General features: G+C 40.3%; 1 protein-coding gene across 1 annotated transcript in view; it reads left to right on the top strand.

Moving 5' to 3' along the window:
* Positions 1 to 9,168: 9,168 nt before the first annotated feature.
* Positions 9,169 to 17,224, top strand: part of HELZ (helicase with zinc finger) — a 197,245-nt gene continuing 189,189 nt past the window's right edge. The window contains 1 exon segment of the mRNA XM_042453183.1: positions 9,169 to 9,188. The gene's annotated coding sequence lies outside the window, so the exon portion shown is untranslated.

The raw sequence follows: 17,224 nt of genomic DNA, 5'->3' as shown, positions 1-17,224 counted from the left end.
ATACATAAGGATAAGAATTTACTTGAAAAACTGAAATGTTTGGTTTGACAGGGGGTGTCATTGATTCTCACAACCAATTCTGTGTCATGTTTTACCTGTTTATTAAGTTGCAGTGCTAAATGCACTCACTGAGTTGCAGTGCTAAATGCATTGAGGCACTAAATCCCAAGGGATTCATGTCTAAGGATATATGAATAGGATTGCCCAGGAACTTTGTGAGCTGATGCACAACTGAACAATGCAGTTTCCAGAACTGTTGGGATTCAAAAATCAATGTGACTTCTGGAATGTGTGTTTTGTCTCTTTCACCTATGAGAGATAAAAATCTTTTTAATCCTTTGATCTATTTCCATAATGGCAGGCTGTAACCAAGGATTGCATTCTAGTCCTCTGCATGGCTACTCAGAAATAACCCCTAGTTTTGTTAAATGAGCTTGCATCAGTCAGAAGTGAATGTCCACTGGACTGCAAACGCGACATCCTAGTTCAAATGTCCCAGTGAAACACAGTGCCGGTTACTGAATTCTTTTGGTAATCAATCCCCCGCCCCCTCAAACTCTGTAATAATAAACAAAATAGTATTCACTAAATTCTAGAGGCTACAGTATAAATTGGTTTCAAGTATGAAATTCAGGAGTTGCCATAAATTGACGTGCAACTCGAAGCATATACAAAGAAAGATCTTAAAAATCTGATGTGTTCATATAGTAAAATACTGAGTGTCAGGGGAAAGGCACTGCTGACTCTCCCTCCTGTAGTCAATTATTATAACTTGGGACCAAAATACAATTTAAAAGATTGTATGTACAGCGCTGTGTAAATTTACAGCACTTTATAAAGGTTAATAATAATAATAATAACAGAAATAATCCAGTTTGAGACCGCTTTAACTGCCCTGGCTGAGCCAGGGCAGTTAAAGCGGTCTCAACCTGGATTATTTCTGCAGTGTGTTTTGGCTCTTATTCAGAAATCTAAGAATATGTGTTCCACAGGAAAAATAGAAGTAACTGTGAGTAGATACATTCTGTGCTTGAAGCCAACTTTCTACATAAACGCCCACCTGCAAGAAATTTTGTGGAATATTGGCATTGCAATATATGATAATTTGACATGCTGCTTCCCTACAAAAAGCAAGTTGGAGAAGAAGTCGATAAGAAAGAATTTCAGTGATAGTACATTCTAGATGTTTGGGTAGTGTATGTGTACAATTGACTAATTTTCTCTACTAACTGGTACAAACTCTTTTGAGCACCACTGGCTATCATCTACACTGAATAATATGCCTCATGTTACGGCAGCTAAACAGTTCTCTGGATCATAAGTGAATACAGTACAGGCCAGGGTGACGAGATGTCATAACCGCAAAGGAGAACAAGGCACCGCAAAATGTAGGACATTTAAGAAAAATGTTGAACATGACAAAATAAAAGCTGAAAATACTCATATAAACATAAATTAATCCTTTTTAATTAATGCTACTGGAGAGAAGGATGAAATGTAGGACATGTCCTGGAAAAGAAGTACATGTGGGCTCCCTGGTATAGGTTGAATCTCCCTTATGGGAAATTCTTGGGACCAGAAGTGTTCCATATTTTTGGGTTTTTTGGGGGGAGGGATACCTGTATTTGCATATACATGCTGTCATGGGGGGGGGGGGGTTCTTGGTAAGTTTCTTCAGAGGGGGTTTGCCATTGCTATCCTCTTAGGCTGAGAATGTGTGATTTGCTCAAGATTGTCCAGTGGATTTACATGGCTGAGTGGGCCCCTACTTATTTGCACTATCTCTCTAAAACCCCACAGATCCAGGTGGCTTTCTTGCGTGGATCTGACTAGATTTGCCCCACTGATGACGACAGCTCCTGGGATAGGGTGACGCCACTGAGCCCGTGGGGCTGAGCTTTTTCAGGGTGACAGCCATCTTCCTTTTCCAGCACACATCCTCCATTTTAGCCTCCTGTCCAGGAGGAATTCCCAAAAGTCCTCCATTTTGAGCATGACTGAGAAGCATGAATTTAAATTTCTATGAACGTTTTTAGCTTTTATTAGGTAATGCCCTCTATTTTCTTAAGGAGCATGAATATACATTTTTATGAGTGCCTTTAGCTTTTCTTTGGTCATGTTCTCAGTTTTTCTTGTACACCCTCCAGCGCGAATGGATATTTCTATTAGAGTTTTTATCTTTTATTTGGTCATGTCCTCCACTTTTCTCCAATGCCCTCCATTTTGGGCATGACTAAGCAGCACCAATTTCTGTGTCTTTAACTTTTATTTGGTCATGTCCACCATTTTCCTTGAATGCCCTCCATTTTAAGCAAGACTAAGCAGCATGATTTTAAATTTTTGTCTTTAGTTTTTATTCAGTCATGTCCTCCTTTTTCGTTGAATGCCCCCCATTTTATTTGGTCATGAGTTCATTTTCCTTCAATACCTTCAATTTTGAGCATGGTTAAGGAGCCTGAGTTTACATTTCTATGGGTGTCTTTAGCTTTTATTCAGTCATGTACTCCATTTTCCTTGAACACCCTCCATTTCAAGGACGACTAGGAAGCACAAATGGAAATGTCTCATGGTGTTTTTATCTTTGGTCACGCTCTCCGTTTTTCTCCAATGCTCCCCATTTTGAGCATAACAGAAGCATGAACTTAAACATCTTGTGTCTTAGCTTTTATTCAATCATATCCCCCATTTTCCTTCAATGCCCTCCATTTCAAGCATAACTAAGAAGCATGAACTTAAATTTCTTTCACCATTTTGGTGAACTTAAATTTCTGTTTTTTTGAGCTTTTATTTCACCATGTCCTCCATTTTCCTTGAACACCCTCCATTTTGAACTGTCTAAGAAGCATGAGTTTAGATTCTTATGGATGTCTTTAGCTTTTCTTTGGCCATGTCCTCCATTTCCTTGAACACCCTCCATTTTGAGCATGGCTAAGGAGCATGAGTTTACATTCTTATGACTGTCTTTAGCTTTTCTTTGGCCATGTCCTCCATTTCCTTGAACACCCTCCATTTTGAGCATGGCTAAGAGCATGTTTAGATTCTTATGACTGTCTTTAGCTTTTCTTTGGCCATGTCCTCCATTTCCTTGAACACCCCCCTTTTGAGCCTGGCTAGGAGCATGAGTTACATTCTTATGACTGTCTTTAGCTTTCTTTGGCCATGTCCTCCATTTCCTTGAACCCCTCCATTTTGGCATGGCTAAGGAGCATGAGTTTACATTCTTATGACTGTCTTTAGCTTTTCTTTGGCCCTGTCCTCCATTTCCTTGAACACCCTCCATTTTGAGCAGGCTAAGGAGCATGAGTTTACATTCTTATGACTGTCTTTAGCTTTTCTTTGGCCATGTCCTCCATTTCCTTGAACACCCTCCATTTTGAGCATGGCTAAGGGCATGAGTTTACATTCTTTGACTGTCTAGCTTTTCTTTGGCCATTTCCTCCATTTCCTTGAACACCCTCCATTTTGAGCTGCTAAGGAGCAGAGTTTACATTCTTATGACTGTCTTTAGCTTTCTTTGGCCATGTCCTCCATTTCCTTGAACACCCTCCATTTTGAGCATGGCTAAGGAGCATGAGTTTACATTCTTATGACTGTCTTTAGCTTTTCTTGGCCATGTCTCCCTTTCCTTGAACACCCTCATTTTGAGCATGGCTAAGGAGCATGAGTTTACATTTCTGTGAGTGTTTTTTTTAAGCTTGACTGGGCCATGTCCTCCTCCCATCTTTCCTGGAAGTGAAGGCATGAACCCCTCTTCCCTTGATTGAGGAGGAGTCTTTTCCCAGCCCACAAAGTGGAGCACTTTTTGAGGGGAAAGAAAGTGCCCGGAAAGGGGGGCCTGAGGAGCGGGCGTCGAGGGCGGGGCCGGCCTTCTTTCCCTCCCTCCTCCCTCCAGTCAGGCATGGCCATGGGTCGGAGGCCTTGAGGGAAGAAGAAGGGAGGAACAGGATCTGGGCGGGCGGTGTGCGCTAGGGAGAGAGAGAGAGCGGAGAGCGAGACGTCGTCTCCCTTTTACCCACAATGCTTGCGGGGACGTTGACAAGTGGATCCAGATGGCGTAGAAAAGTAAGACAGTAAGCCAGGCACTCCCGCTCCCCGCCCGAGGGAGCAGGGACGCCGGGGACGCCGGCCCTTTCCCCGGCAGACAGGGCGGGGACGAGGGGAGGAAGGCCAGCCCCAGGACGCCCTCTCGGGCGGGAGGGCGCGCAGGCCCTGGGCTGCAGCGAGCCTCCGGGGGAGGAAGGGCGCGGGGACCGGCTGTTACTCGGCGCCTCAACGGACTCTCGGGCCCCGCGAGGGAAGGCCGCTCCACCGCTTGGCCCCGGGCCCGCCCCGGCGCCCCGCGTGAGGAAACCCATGGTGTGCGGGGCCCGCTTTTTATGATTATATATATATAATCACTCATGGCGACGAAAAACACCTCCATATATATATATATGTGTGTGTGTGTGTGTGTGTGTGTGTGTACACACACACACACACACACACATATATATATAGGAGGTGTTTTGTTCGCCATGAGTGCGCGGCCTACTCCAGGGCAGTTTCACAACACACACACACACACACTATATATATATATATATATATATATATTATATATATATTATATATATATAAAAACCAAAACAACTCCCCCTCCCCCCTTTTGAACCACCTCCTCCTCCTCAGTCCTGGCTAAATTTACACACTTCCGTACTGAAGCCATAAACACACCCAAAGCAATTTTTCTCCCCACTCTTTGAACAGCTTTTCAACTCTCCTGGCTTAAATTTACACACTCATGTCCTTAAGGCACATATATATTATAAACCAAAGTAACTCTCCCCCCTTTGAACAGCCTCCTCTTGCCCCAGCTTAAATTTACACATTGCTGTCCTTAAGCCATATATTATATCTATTATTATATATTATTATATTATAAACCAAAACAACTCTCCCCACCTTTTGAACAGCCTCCTCACTCCTGGCTTAAATTTACACACTGCTGTCCTTAAGCCACACACACCCCCACAATTATACACAACACACACACCCACTATATTAAACCAGAACAACTTCTCTCTGCTCTTTGAACAGCCTTTCCTTGCCCTGGCTTAAATTTACACCACCCATGTTCTTAGCCTATCTATATCTTACATCTATATCAATATCTATAATAAACTAAACACAGCTATCCCCGCCCTTTGAAGAACCTCCTCTTTGCTCTGGCTTAAACATACACACTCTGGTACACACCCACACACACACATCAAAGCAAATCTCCCCACCCTTTGAACAGCCCGCTCTTGCCCTGGCTAAAATTTACACACTTGTGTTGATATACCTTTAAGCCAGGAATGGAATTATAATTTAAACCAGGAAGAATATATATACCAGTAGATCCATATAGCTTAAGGACCAGGGTGACCAGATGTCCTAACTGCAAAGGAGGACACGCACCATAAATGTAAGACATTCTGAAAATGTTGGACATGACAAAATAAAAGCTAAAAACACTCATAATAATGTAAATTCATGCTTAGTTATGCAGCAAATGGAGGACAGTTTGAGTTCCTCCTGGACCGAAGATGTGAAATATAGGACAGGTCTAGAAAAAGAAATATAGCACCCAGTCTGGTCACCTTACTTAAGTACACGAGCGTGTAAAATTGAGCCAGGAGATATGTATATGGTTTAAGGACATAAGTGTGTAATTTTAACCAAGAGATATATAGTTTAAGAACATGAATGTGTAAATTTAATATGGCTTAAGGATACAAGATGTTTGAATTTTCAGATAGGAGGAATATATCATTTAAGAACATGAAGTGTAAATTTGAGCCAGGAGAATATATGTTTTAAGAACATGGCGTATATGTAGACAGGAGATATATGGTTAAGGACACAAATGCGTAATTTGAGCAGGAGAATGAGGAGGCTGTTCAAAGCGGGGGGGGGGGGGTTGTTTTGTTTTTTGGAAAAAAACACCCTCAAGGATCCTGTGGGTCAAGCTTTGTGAAACTGAGAAGGCAAACAACAACTGCCAGCATTTCTGAAGACTCCTCTGCCCGCCTTCCCGACTGTGAGACAGGCTCCTGCAAATATGCATGCCGGCTCCATCAGGCAGCATTGTTTCCATTAACGAAGCTGGAAGTAAATATTAAAAAAAACCAACAAGCGTTATTGCACGAGACATTTAAGGGACTGCCCAGCCTCTCAGAGATGATTCATCTGCGACTGCTGGATAGTGAGAGACAAGCCCTAGATTGATTGTTGGCTGTTGCAACAGAATCAGTTCCTTTGTAGGGTGGATGAAAACAGTTTAAAAAGTTAATGTTTAAAAGAAATGGCGTGACTAGTAACCAAAAGCCATGTTAAAATCAATTGCTTGGTGAAGAAGGAAAGCTAGTAACTGTGTCTTAACTTGTCCAGCACACTAGAAATGTGATCATAGCTGAAAATATTGATGAAAACACAGTGGGAGAATAGGTCTCTCTCTCTCTCTCTCTCTCTCTCTCTCTCTCTCTCTCTCTCACACACACACACACACACACACACTGCACTGGGGCTTGTTTTGGGGGAATGGTTTCAACACTTAATTTGAAGATTTTTTTGCTGTATTTTCAGATCAAACTATTTGGCATCACATATAAGATTTAACAAACCCACATTTTTCTATACAAATATTTTATGTTGAGAGATCGTCGTACTTACAATGTTAAAATGTGTTGTAACTTACTGAGCTGGTGTAGCTCATAAAAAGCCCACCCCGCTCAAAGTGATATAAAAAAAACCTAGGCCAAAAGCCTGCAAGAATGTACGCACTCAGTTGTTGTGTGCCTTGAGGTTTCCTACTTGTGGCACCCCTAAGATGAACCTGTCATGGGTTTTTCGTGGCAAGATTTGTTCAGAGGTTGTTTTTTTTTGTCTTTTCCTTTTCCTTCCTTATAGACTGAGAGTGTGACTTACCCCAGGTCACCAATTAGGTTTCCATGGACAAGCAGGGATTTGAACCCTGGTCTCGAGAGCCAAAGTCCAGTATTCAAACAATTACACTGGCTCAGTTTCACCACTAGAAATAATGAAATGCTTTTAGGACACAGAAGGAAACAGCAGCAACGTCATTATGTGTGACTTGAAATTAAGAATATGCTGTTGGGATTACATGAGAAATGTCATTCCATCCTAATGGAAATGGGAAAAAACATGCCTTTCAGTAATTTAAGTGGAAGACACAGTTGTCATATAACTTAATAGTATTATTGCATCAGATTTAATTTAAATCTCCTTTGTTAAAGACTTATGCTGTTATGAGGTCTTATATCTTAATGACAAAAAAACAAATTACAGTCATCCCTCCAAGTCCACAGACGTGAGATCCATGAATTTGGAAATCCACGGAAGGGCGACCGCCATTGACATCAATGGGGTGTGTGCCCGTGTTGCGTGCCCTGCATGCACGCACTCCATCCAAGCCTATGGGGCTTGAATATGTGCACATTTTGGAACTCGCAGGGGGGGTGGGTCCGGAACAGATTCTCCGTGAGTTCCAAGGGCCAACTGTACTATAAATTTCTACCTTAAGCCTACAATTCACACTTATATGGGAATGTCCCATTGAACTCATTAAAGGGTACTTATGAGTAAATTAGTATATGACTGTACTGTAACTGTTGGGGCAAAACAGGCCGGCAATAAGAGCCGGCTTGGGGGTGGCGTGGGGGCGTGGAAGCCGCACACCCCGACTTCGCTCCCAATTTAGCCTCACGCCACCCACCCGACCAGACGGCAGGCAGCGTGGGAACCAGACGCCACAGCGATGTCAAAAGGAGGGGACGTTTTCCCTGGTGCAAAAGGGAGCAGCTTTCTGCTGCTCCTTTTTGTGCTAGGAAAAGGCCAGATTGGGGTTTATGTGTGGTTTGCTGGGGCCTTGATCTAGCTCACAAAGGGACGGCATAATGCCACTCCTTTAGGGCTGTCTGTTTTGGGCTGTAGTTTGTGGAAATGTTCCTTTTTGGTGAAGCCCAAATGTGTGGACATCATGCCAAATAACCACAGTGATTTAATTATTTAGTACAACTGAAAATCATAAAACATCTTGCAGAATTGGGTTGGTTAATGGAGCAATGGCAGTTCATCTGACTGGCTTTACTGTAAAAGGTGTGTATACAAAATTTCTCACTCTCCATCCTCAAATCTTCCATTTTAAAGGAAAAACCTAATTTCAAGGGAATAAATGAATATTTTGAAATAACTACTTGTAGGAGTAGAAGACAGAGAAAATTCTAAACATATGTATTCCATTTATTCATATAGATAATAACTTTTTTTTTTTTTTAAAAAAAGGGCCTAGACCAAATTACTGTTATAACAGTAGTCAAATTTAAAATGGAGGAGACAACTGATGGAATTCCTTTGTTGTTTGTGAGTCACAAATCTCATCCTTAGGTAATACTCCTCTGTGTTGCAATGGCTTCATCAATGTTGCTGATAACCTAGTAACCTTCCCATAAATCTTTCTTGTCTCCTCCTACTTGCCAGAATTATTGTACTACTGCTAACTTTAGGAAAAATGGTCTGTGGAGTAAAGGACTCAATCCTAGCAGAGTTGGTTGCATAAACAAGACTTTATTTGCAATGAACTTTCTTGTGGAATTGGTTTAGGTTAGTAGGGAGAAAAATACAGCAATGCAACTTGACTAGGAGTGCGTGTGAATAGCAGATGGTGAACTGTGAACCAGGAAGCTTTTTGTTGTTGTTTTAGAGCCCTTGAAGTAGCTTGTAGCCAATGAAATACTAATAAATAATTAAATTCTGGTTAAAACCCCTTCTCAGCATGCATTCACATGGTGGGTTTACCAACATGCTGCCTTAGCTTTACCTGATCAATGCCCAATTTGCTCTTTGTGGTTGGTGTAGTTGCAGTAATACACATTTTACAGAAATTGATGTAAGAATTAGTATGGCAAGTTAATATCTGTGAACTTATTTGAATTTGTGCTTTACAAATGTTACTCATGTTTTTACCAGTTATTTTTCAGTGTGAGAAAGTAAGGTGAAATCTAAATTATACAAGCTTCACTACAGACATGGAAGAACTCAGCAGATCCTACCTTGTTTGCTTTGGCAGTAAAGGAATAAATGCCTGAATGTAGTGAATGATCTAAGGATAAAAAAGAAGAGAGAGAGGCCTCAAAGTGTGTGGGGAGGTATTTTGATAGAGCAAAGACTATTAATTGCCCAATTTATTTTGATATTAAATTTCTTCAAGACCATTTGAACTGATAAAGTGAAGTAAAGTGAGAGTAAATTCTTTCAAATACAACAGGAATGTTAAATACACATGCGTAGGATTGCACAATAAGCCTGCAACCGTGAACACATTTATAGGGTTGAACTGCAATCCTGAACATGCGAAAGTGAGTGGAACTTACTCCTGAGTAAACATGGAGAGGGTTCACTGTAATCTTTTTATAGGAAAAAATGTCTGATCTCGTAGTCCAGGGAAGGATTTCGAACCAAAATCCTTTGGATACACTTGCTTTTACACCACTAGAGTAAAAGATTTTTTGTAACAAACCTATTTAAGGATTATTTGTCATTTTTTAAAATACAGTTTCAAACAATTTAGGTAGTTTTTTTACCCACATCTGCAGAACATAGAGGTATACCTTGATTAAAGAAATAAATGTGTTCTTGGGAATTCTTTAATAGAAAGTTTGGCAACAGGGGCAAAAATAACATGGAAAGAATAAAGATGCACTACAACTGCACTACAAAAATGATTAGCAGTTCAACATGTTTCAGCGAACCTTTTACCCAAAACTAACAATATGCTTATGTGAAATGAAGCAATTGGATCAGGGAAACTTTGCAAAAGTAAACAAAAACACTTCGAACCTTTTAGAGATCACTTGAAGGCTTCTTCTAAAATGCATCTAGGAATTACCTTTTTTCCTTCAGCCTCTACTTTTTTCTGACTTCCATTTTGATGGCGAAACTTGCAGATCTATACCTTTGTTAAAAACTTGCTGAAGGAGTTGGTGAGACAAGCTTATCTGTTCTCCTCTTTTCTCTCTGTTCTTCTGTTCTTGCATACACATTAAAGGATGTCATAGGCAGGTGCTGCTGTTTACCTTGCCTGTTGTAGGCAGCCACATACTGTACAGTAGGATTGACAAGAGTAGGATCCCATTCATTCCCAGTTCAATCTGTACTGCATTATTTACTAGAGAATCACTACTGAAACATACAACTGAAAGTCTATTTCTCCAGCCTGGCTTCTCCATCCTCCCAATGCTGATGCTGCTAAAAACTTCCCACTCGACATAGGACAGGGTGGAAAGGGGGCGGGCTAGGCAGGTGTAAAAAGACTTTGTAGAAATGAGCTTCTTTGTCAGAGGTTTTGTTAGCTGAGGTATGCCTATATTTCTAAGCTAGATATTATAGCTCACAAACATCATTTCTGTCATCCTGCAAGACAGATATTATTTCTAGTTTATATGAGAAAAAAGTACAGTATAACATAACCATTAATTTATTGTACAAAAATGGGGTGGTCAATAGCGCCATTTTAGAATATACTGTATATACAACACTTGCTACATGACTAATGTTCACCTGTAGTTGAAAAAGATTGTTTATATAATAGAAACATTAACTGTGACCTGCTGTTGAGTTGCAGATATTATTGTACATGCAGAACTGTTAGTGTGCAAAAGCTACGTTCTGGCTAACCAGTTAGGAATTAGTTCTGTTAATGACCCTGTGAATCATGTATCAAAATGTTCATAAGGCTGAGTTCTGCAAAACTTTACATACTTTCTATCTTTCATTCCTTTCTAGTTCCCTACCTGTCTGAAAAAAAGTGTCTTCTATGCATCTTCACACCTTCTCTTACACATAACCAATTTCACATGCTTTTTTGACCCCTTTGTCAATTGGGAACCATTCTATTTCTCCATATTCTGTTCTGATTGTAATCTCCTCACCAAAGTACAGATTTCTCATTGAGATAGTCAGATACGTTCTCCCATGTCTTTAAGAGCCATCTGTAGCTTTTCCTGGTCTGTGCAGTGAAATGTTTTGCTATTGTCCATAAAGCCCATGCTTATTTTCTTCTGGAATTCTTTGAAATTATTGCTTCATGTTACCCTGTATACTTGACTGTGTCGGCCTCATGTTTAAATTGAAGGCAGGTTTTGGGGCCAAATTATGGACTTTTATATGACCCATGGATAAGTCCAAGGTAAAACTTAGGTTCAGGTAACAAAGGATGTAAATGATGAAGCAAAGGAAAACGATGCCAAAGAATTTAGAAAATTCTGGCAAGCATAACTGTTTGTGCTCACCCTAAAGGCTGGGTGGATGAGAGAGCAGCGGAGCACTTTTAGGTGCTTCCAGGACAGACTAAGCGCTTGCTTTTTGCTGTTCTACTTAGAGAATGGGATGGTACAGTACTTATATGCGTATGTACTTATATACATATACTTTATGTACATTGACCCAAGGATAAGTCAACTCAGTTTTTTAGAGTCAATTGTTTGACTAAAATTTCTAAAACAAGTATAACACTATCTAAAACAAACTGGAGAAAAGACAACTTCACAAAGACAATGCATCATGTGCAGGGAATCTGAATGTAGAGCTGGGAACCAATCTTGAGTTTCTGACGTTCTTAACTATCATTGACACCTAATCTGTCTTCCCCCCCCCCAAAAAAAAAAAACACCAGTGCCTCTCCCTTTAAGTTAAAGTATAGCCAGTTAAAATAGACCATACAATTTTAAAGTTCATATTGAACTTAGTTTTAGAAGCTTTTTTTAAAAAAACAAACAAACATCCGTGTGTTTACTCAAATGCAGCTAGCTGTTTTGGAAAGTAAACAGGGTAACCATTTATCTTTGGCCATCTCTTATTGTCAGAACACTGTAGAGTCACTGAACGTTTCTTCTTGGTATCTGGAGAGAAATCTGTCATCTTGTTATTTAGAAATGTTAAGGCTATAATTTTTTGGTGATTCGAGAAGAATGTGATTTTTTTTTTCTGGTGTCCTGTGTGTGTTGCACTGTTGTTGTTGTTATTTTTATTATGTTGCTGCACTGTTGTTACTGGATTAGAATAAGAATCTGAACAATCATCGTGAAGAAATTGATTGCAATACACTTACATCCTAGTATACTTTGACACTACTTTGCTATTCTGGAAACATCAAAGTACCCTCCATGCCCACTGAATTTCTTTATTTGAGACTGTGCTCTTGCATATTTTCTGCTAAGAACAGTTCAGGATTTCCATACCCACATCATATTGTATTTATTGCTTCCTTGACCTTCACGACACGTTGGTAATCCACCTATCATGTGATGTTTCCTGATGTTATTGTTGCTGTGTGCCTTCAAGTTGTTTCAGACTTATGGAAATCCTAAGGCGATCCTATCACAGGGATTTTCTGGCAAGATTTTTTTCAGAGGGGGCTTGTCTTTGCCTCCTGCTGAGGCTGAGAGGGTGTGAATTGCCCTAGGTCACCCAGTGGGTTAGAAGAAATAAAATGAGGCCTGATTTCATCCACAGCAGTTCTGTCTGTCACTGCAGTCTTAAACCTGTTTGCTCAGAAGTACATTCCATTGATTTCAGTGAGATTTAGATCTAAATCAGACATGCCTTGTAAAGTGCTTGAGTTACTGCTCAGAAATCATTCACAACTAATGCCTTCTCAACAACCTTTCACAAAGAATTTCAGAGGAAAGGAAAAGCAATGACCATTGTTTTAGCCCTTCTGTCGGTAGGAGTCTCCTGTTAACAGAGATTTGCTCATGAGACTTTTGAATCCAGGGTTAGATTAGTGTGGAAGCCAGAGATTGGTGTTTAGGGACTAGTACAGGGTTCCTTAGCTGGGGTTCCTGATTGGATTTAAAAACAAGTGAGATGTAGGAATTTTTGTACAGGGGTTCCCAGTGACCTGAAAATTATTTCAGGAGATCCGCAAGGGTAAAAAAGTTGAGAAAGGCAAGACTAATGTATAAATCAGAATAACTCTAAGTGTTACATGAGTTTCCAGTATATCTGTAAAAGGTGTAGCTTGTACTTTTTCAGATCAGTGTACTAGTCAGACTACAAAAGAAGTCTTTCTTTTAAAGCGATCCAAGTTAGTCTTATAATTGCAACTATGATTTGTTTCTTTCTTCTAACAGACTGAGTTAGTTGACGATTGGAACAAGAATAGGTAATACAAATGCTTGTGCATGTAGAAGCTGTCAAAATTGCAAAGCAGAAATTTATAGGTACTAGTTTTGGAATAGTTTACATTAGATGTATGATGGCAGTCATTGGTTATGTCTAGTTTGCATGTCACATTTTGTATGTCGAGATGAAATGGCTTAGTTTTAGGTTTCTCAGATATTGGCAATGTTATATTTACATTTTTGGAACTTTGAGACAGAAGTCTGATCTATGAGAGCCATCTAAACTGAAAGCTGGTGGCTTCAGAAGTTGAGCATTTATCTTCCTGCAAGTTTTAGCCATTAACTGAAAGAGTATACAAATATTATTTGTATAATAATAGATACTAGAGTATTCAGATCTTAGTGATGTTTGTATTTTTTGTTGGTGTAGTGATTTGCATGTATAGTATACAAATGTTTCACTGAAAATAATTTTTCTGTTGAACTGTTTTGGTCAGTAATATCAAACTGGTGTATCTTCAGGAAAATCAACTAAAATATAGGAAGATGGACTATAGAAATCAATATATTATGGAGAAATTTGTTGGACAATATGCCAGGGTAGAAGGACAGTTCTTTTTGTTGTACTTATGATGCTCTAGATCAGTGGTCCCTAAACTGTGTTGTTTAAGGAATGTTGGACTTTAGCTCCCAAAATCCCAGATTATTGGCCAACATGGCTGAGGCTTCTGGGAGCTGAAGTCCAAAATCTCTTAAAGGGCACAGTTTGGGGGACCACTGCTCTAGTGAGTGGATAAAACAAATGGAGCTTTAATTTGAAAGCCCTTCTGATGGTTTCCAGCAAGTACATTGGAATAGAGAAGTGGAATTTTTTGTTCAGAAGCTTTTCAAGCACTACTTTATATTACCCATCTCTGCTTTTTCCTTTAATGTTTTTCCCAGTTGGTTAGTTCGGCGTTTTAAAATATTCTATACAGTCAGCCCTCTGTATCCATGCATTTTTATCCACAGATTCAAGCATCCATGGTTGGAAATATTCAAAAATACACATAAATTCCAAAAAGCAAACCTTGATCTTGCTGTTATGTATAAGGGACACCATTTTACTGTGCCCTTGTATTTAATGGGACTTGAGCATCCATGGATTTTGGTATCCACACATGGTCCTGGAACTAAACCCCAGTGGATACCAGTGTAATTATCCATTACAAACTTTGTTTAGAAACAGGTTTTCCAGAAAGATAACATGGGCCCGAAGCAAATGGGCCAAATAAAGTGGCTTTTGGCCTCTCTGAGGGCAGGGCATTCAGATGTTGCATGCCCTGGAGCAGCCAGAAACTGCTTTGAGGCTGCCTAAGGTAACCTTGGGCTGTCAGAAAAAAGAGCAGGGAAAGCCCGCCCTTTGCCAGAGGCCTATTCTGGATTGCAGCAGTGGCCTGCTTTCAGAGCAGGCTGTGGGGTCGCTGTGGTCCCACACTGATTGGGGGCTGATTTTGGCTGAAGCAGCCAGAGGCTGCTCCAAGCTGTCGGTCTGCTTCACCCCCTAGTCCAGGGGTAGGCAACATTTTTGACTCGGGGGCCGGGTTGCTGTCCCTCAGACAACTGGGGGGCCAAAGCCAAAAAATAAATAATTAAAAAAATTATATAAATAAATAAACCAGGACAAATGTAGGGCAAAATTTTCAAATGGAGGACACTTTTTTTTTAAAAAAACGGAAGACACACGAAAAAATTTGCTAATTTTTACAAAAATGTTAATATAAATGCATGTTTCTGAGGCTTCTATAGACAATTGCCCCCCTTGCCCTCGCGTGAGAGGCCAAAGGCCCCGGTGGCAATCGGCGGCAGGACTGGGCTGGGGCTAGTCCCAAGGCCTCGCTGGGCCGCATCCGGCCTGTGGGCCGCAGATTGCCTACCCCTGCCCTAGTCATTCTTTAAATAAATGGCCTGGTTTGTTGTGGCCATGATATATGAATAAATTGATAAAAGAAAAAGCACCACTTCACAGTTGTTGTTGTTGGAAGGCTAGCTCTTTACTAGGTGTTTTATTTATTAATTTATTTGATTTCAACCATACTATAAATTTTAAACCTCCAATTTCATAATAGAAATGTGTTCTGTCATCAGAAGAATCTGTTTGAAATTTTTCACCAGGAACATTGAGTTTTCCAGATATCTTTACCTTAGACCGAAGGAATATCAAGTTAACTGTTTTGTCAATTGTATTCTTAGATTGTCTGTGATTACGCTATTAATCGCAACATATTCTGAGGTAAAAGTTTCAGTGCTGTTAGTAAGTATAGGTCATCTTGTGGTTGAAGAAAAACATTTAAAGAAGGCAGCTTGCCTATATATGTTACAGGTAGCTTAATGAGTCCAGATTAGTCATAGTTATGATATGAATATTATGATTTTAGTGAATTTTTATGTTTTCTGTTGAGGTAGTGATTTTCAAACTCTGTCCTGGAGAATCCTGGGATTACTTAGAAGCTTAATTATGTCAAAAGGTAGAAAAGTATGGAAAGACAAATAGTCCCTAAATGTTCCCTGGTTTGCTTAATCCAGTTTTCCTGATGTTCTCAAAAACAGGACTCAGCATGTTTGGTCTATACCAAATGAAATAGTGAACTTTAAGACAAGTGCAAGAGAAAAGGGCCTCTCGGGAGGCAGGCCAATATGGTAGTTTTCCTGGAGGCAGAGTATTTTGAATCATAATGTTAGGGTACTTGTTTTGAGATTGATTGAACATAGCCGAAAAGCACAAAAAATTTTTCGTAACCCGAAAAAACCTTCGTAACCCGGAACAGTTTTTTTAAATGGATTTTTTCGTAACCCGGAAATTTCGTAAGGCGGCGCATTCGTATCCCGGGGTACCATGTGTATAAATGCAATCACCACATATTGAATCATGGATCTCTCTGTGCCTGTGTTATGCTCCAGGTCACAAATCACAGTATATTATGCATGTGCATTAATATGCCATTAACCAACAGCTTGTTTGTTGTGCTGGCAGTTGTTTTAGTGTGACACATGCTTCTATGTATGGTAGAAGCAAAAGCCATTTTCATATTATGGATGAAGAATGATATAACTTCGAGGCTGACAGTTCCCAGTTGCAAAGAAACAAAGATATCTCGATTATATTTAAATTACCAATGTGGAACATTTCTAATAGAGACTATATTTTGAATTGCGTAAGGGCTAAAATGAGTGGCGATCCTGTGGTCTACCAGGTGCTGTTGAACTGCGTGCCCACCTGCATGATACTGTCTTTTCTGCCGTATAAGACTCCTTTTTAACCCAGGAAAATCTTCTCAAAGTCAGGGGTCGTCTTATACGCTGGTGTTGTCTTATAGGTCAGGTGCTGAAACCTCCAAGCTGGACTGGAGAATCTGCGGTCGCTGCATATGGTGGGGGAGCTCAAAACGACCGCGGCTGCATCCCCACCATATGTGGCGACCGCTGTACAGTATGGTAGAAGAAAATCCACTCACTAGGATTTGTGGAAAAGAGTGACTTAATGCGGTCCTGATGACAGGTGAGGGGTGCCTCACTGGAAGGTGTAAGTGAAGGGTAGAGCAGCTGCAGGCGTCCAGGACGCTTGGGGTATGGTAAAAGAGCTGTGTTTGTGCTACCGCTCTGATAGTCTTGGAGACAGGGGGCTGGGCAGCAGGGAGAGCTGACCATCCAAGCAGGCTTGTATAAACAAATTTTCCTGCTAAGTACCTGAATGTCATAAGCATTGAAATTAAAATTACCATATTAAAATCAAATCTAATGTTTTTTAATTTCTATTTGGTGTGCATTGGGGTAGTCTTATGCGGTGAGTATATACCAAACTCATATTTTAACTGGAAAAGTGGGGGTCGTCTTATACACCCATCGTCTTATACGCCAGAAAAAATCGGTACTTTTCCATACCATTGAATGAGGATATTCTCAAAGAGAGCGGCATAAGAATCAAACTGTGATAAGTTTTTTAAACAAACAAACAAACAAACAAACCTCAAACCTTGAACAATGTCGTGTTCACTGTCCCAGGTGTGGGCCAGACTCAGATA

The sequence above is a fragment of the Sceloporus undulatus genome, chromosome 2 (assembly GCF_019175285.1).
Source record: "Sceloporus undulatus isolate JIND9_A2432 ecotype Alabama chromosome 2, SceUnd_v1.1, whole genome shotgun sequence".
Classification (NCBI taxonomy): Eukaryota; Metazoa; Chordata; class Lepidosauria; order Squamata; family Phrynosomatidae; genus Sceloporus; species Sceloporus undulatus.
Note: the sequence above shows the minus strand (reverse complement) of the source record. Positions and strands in the feature narration are given on the sequence as shown.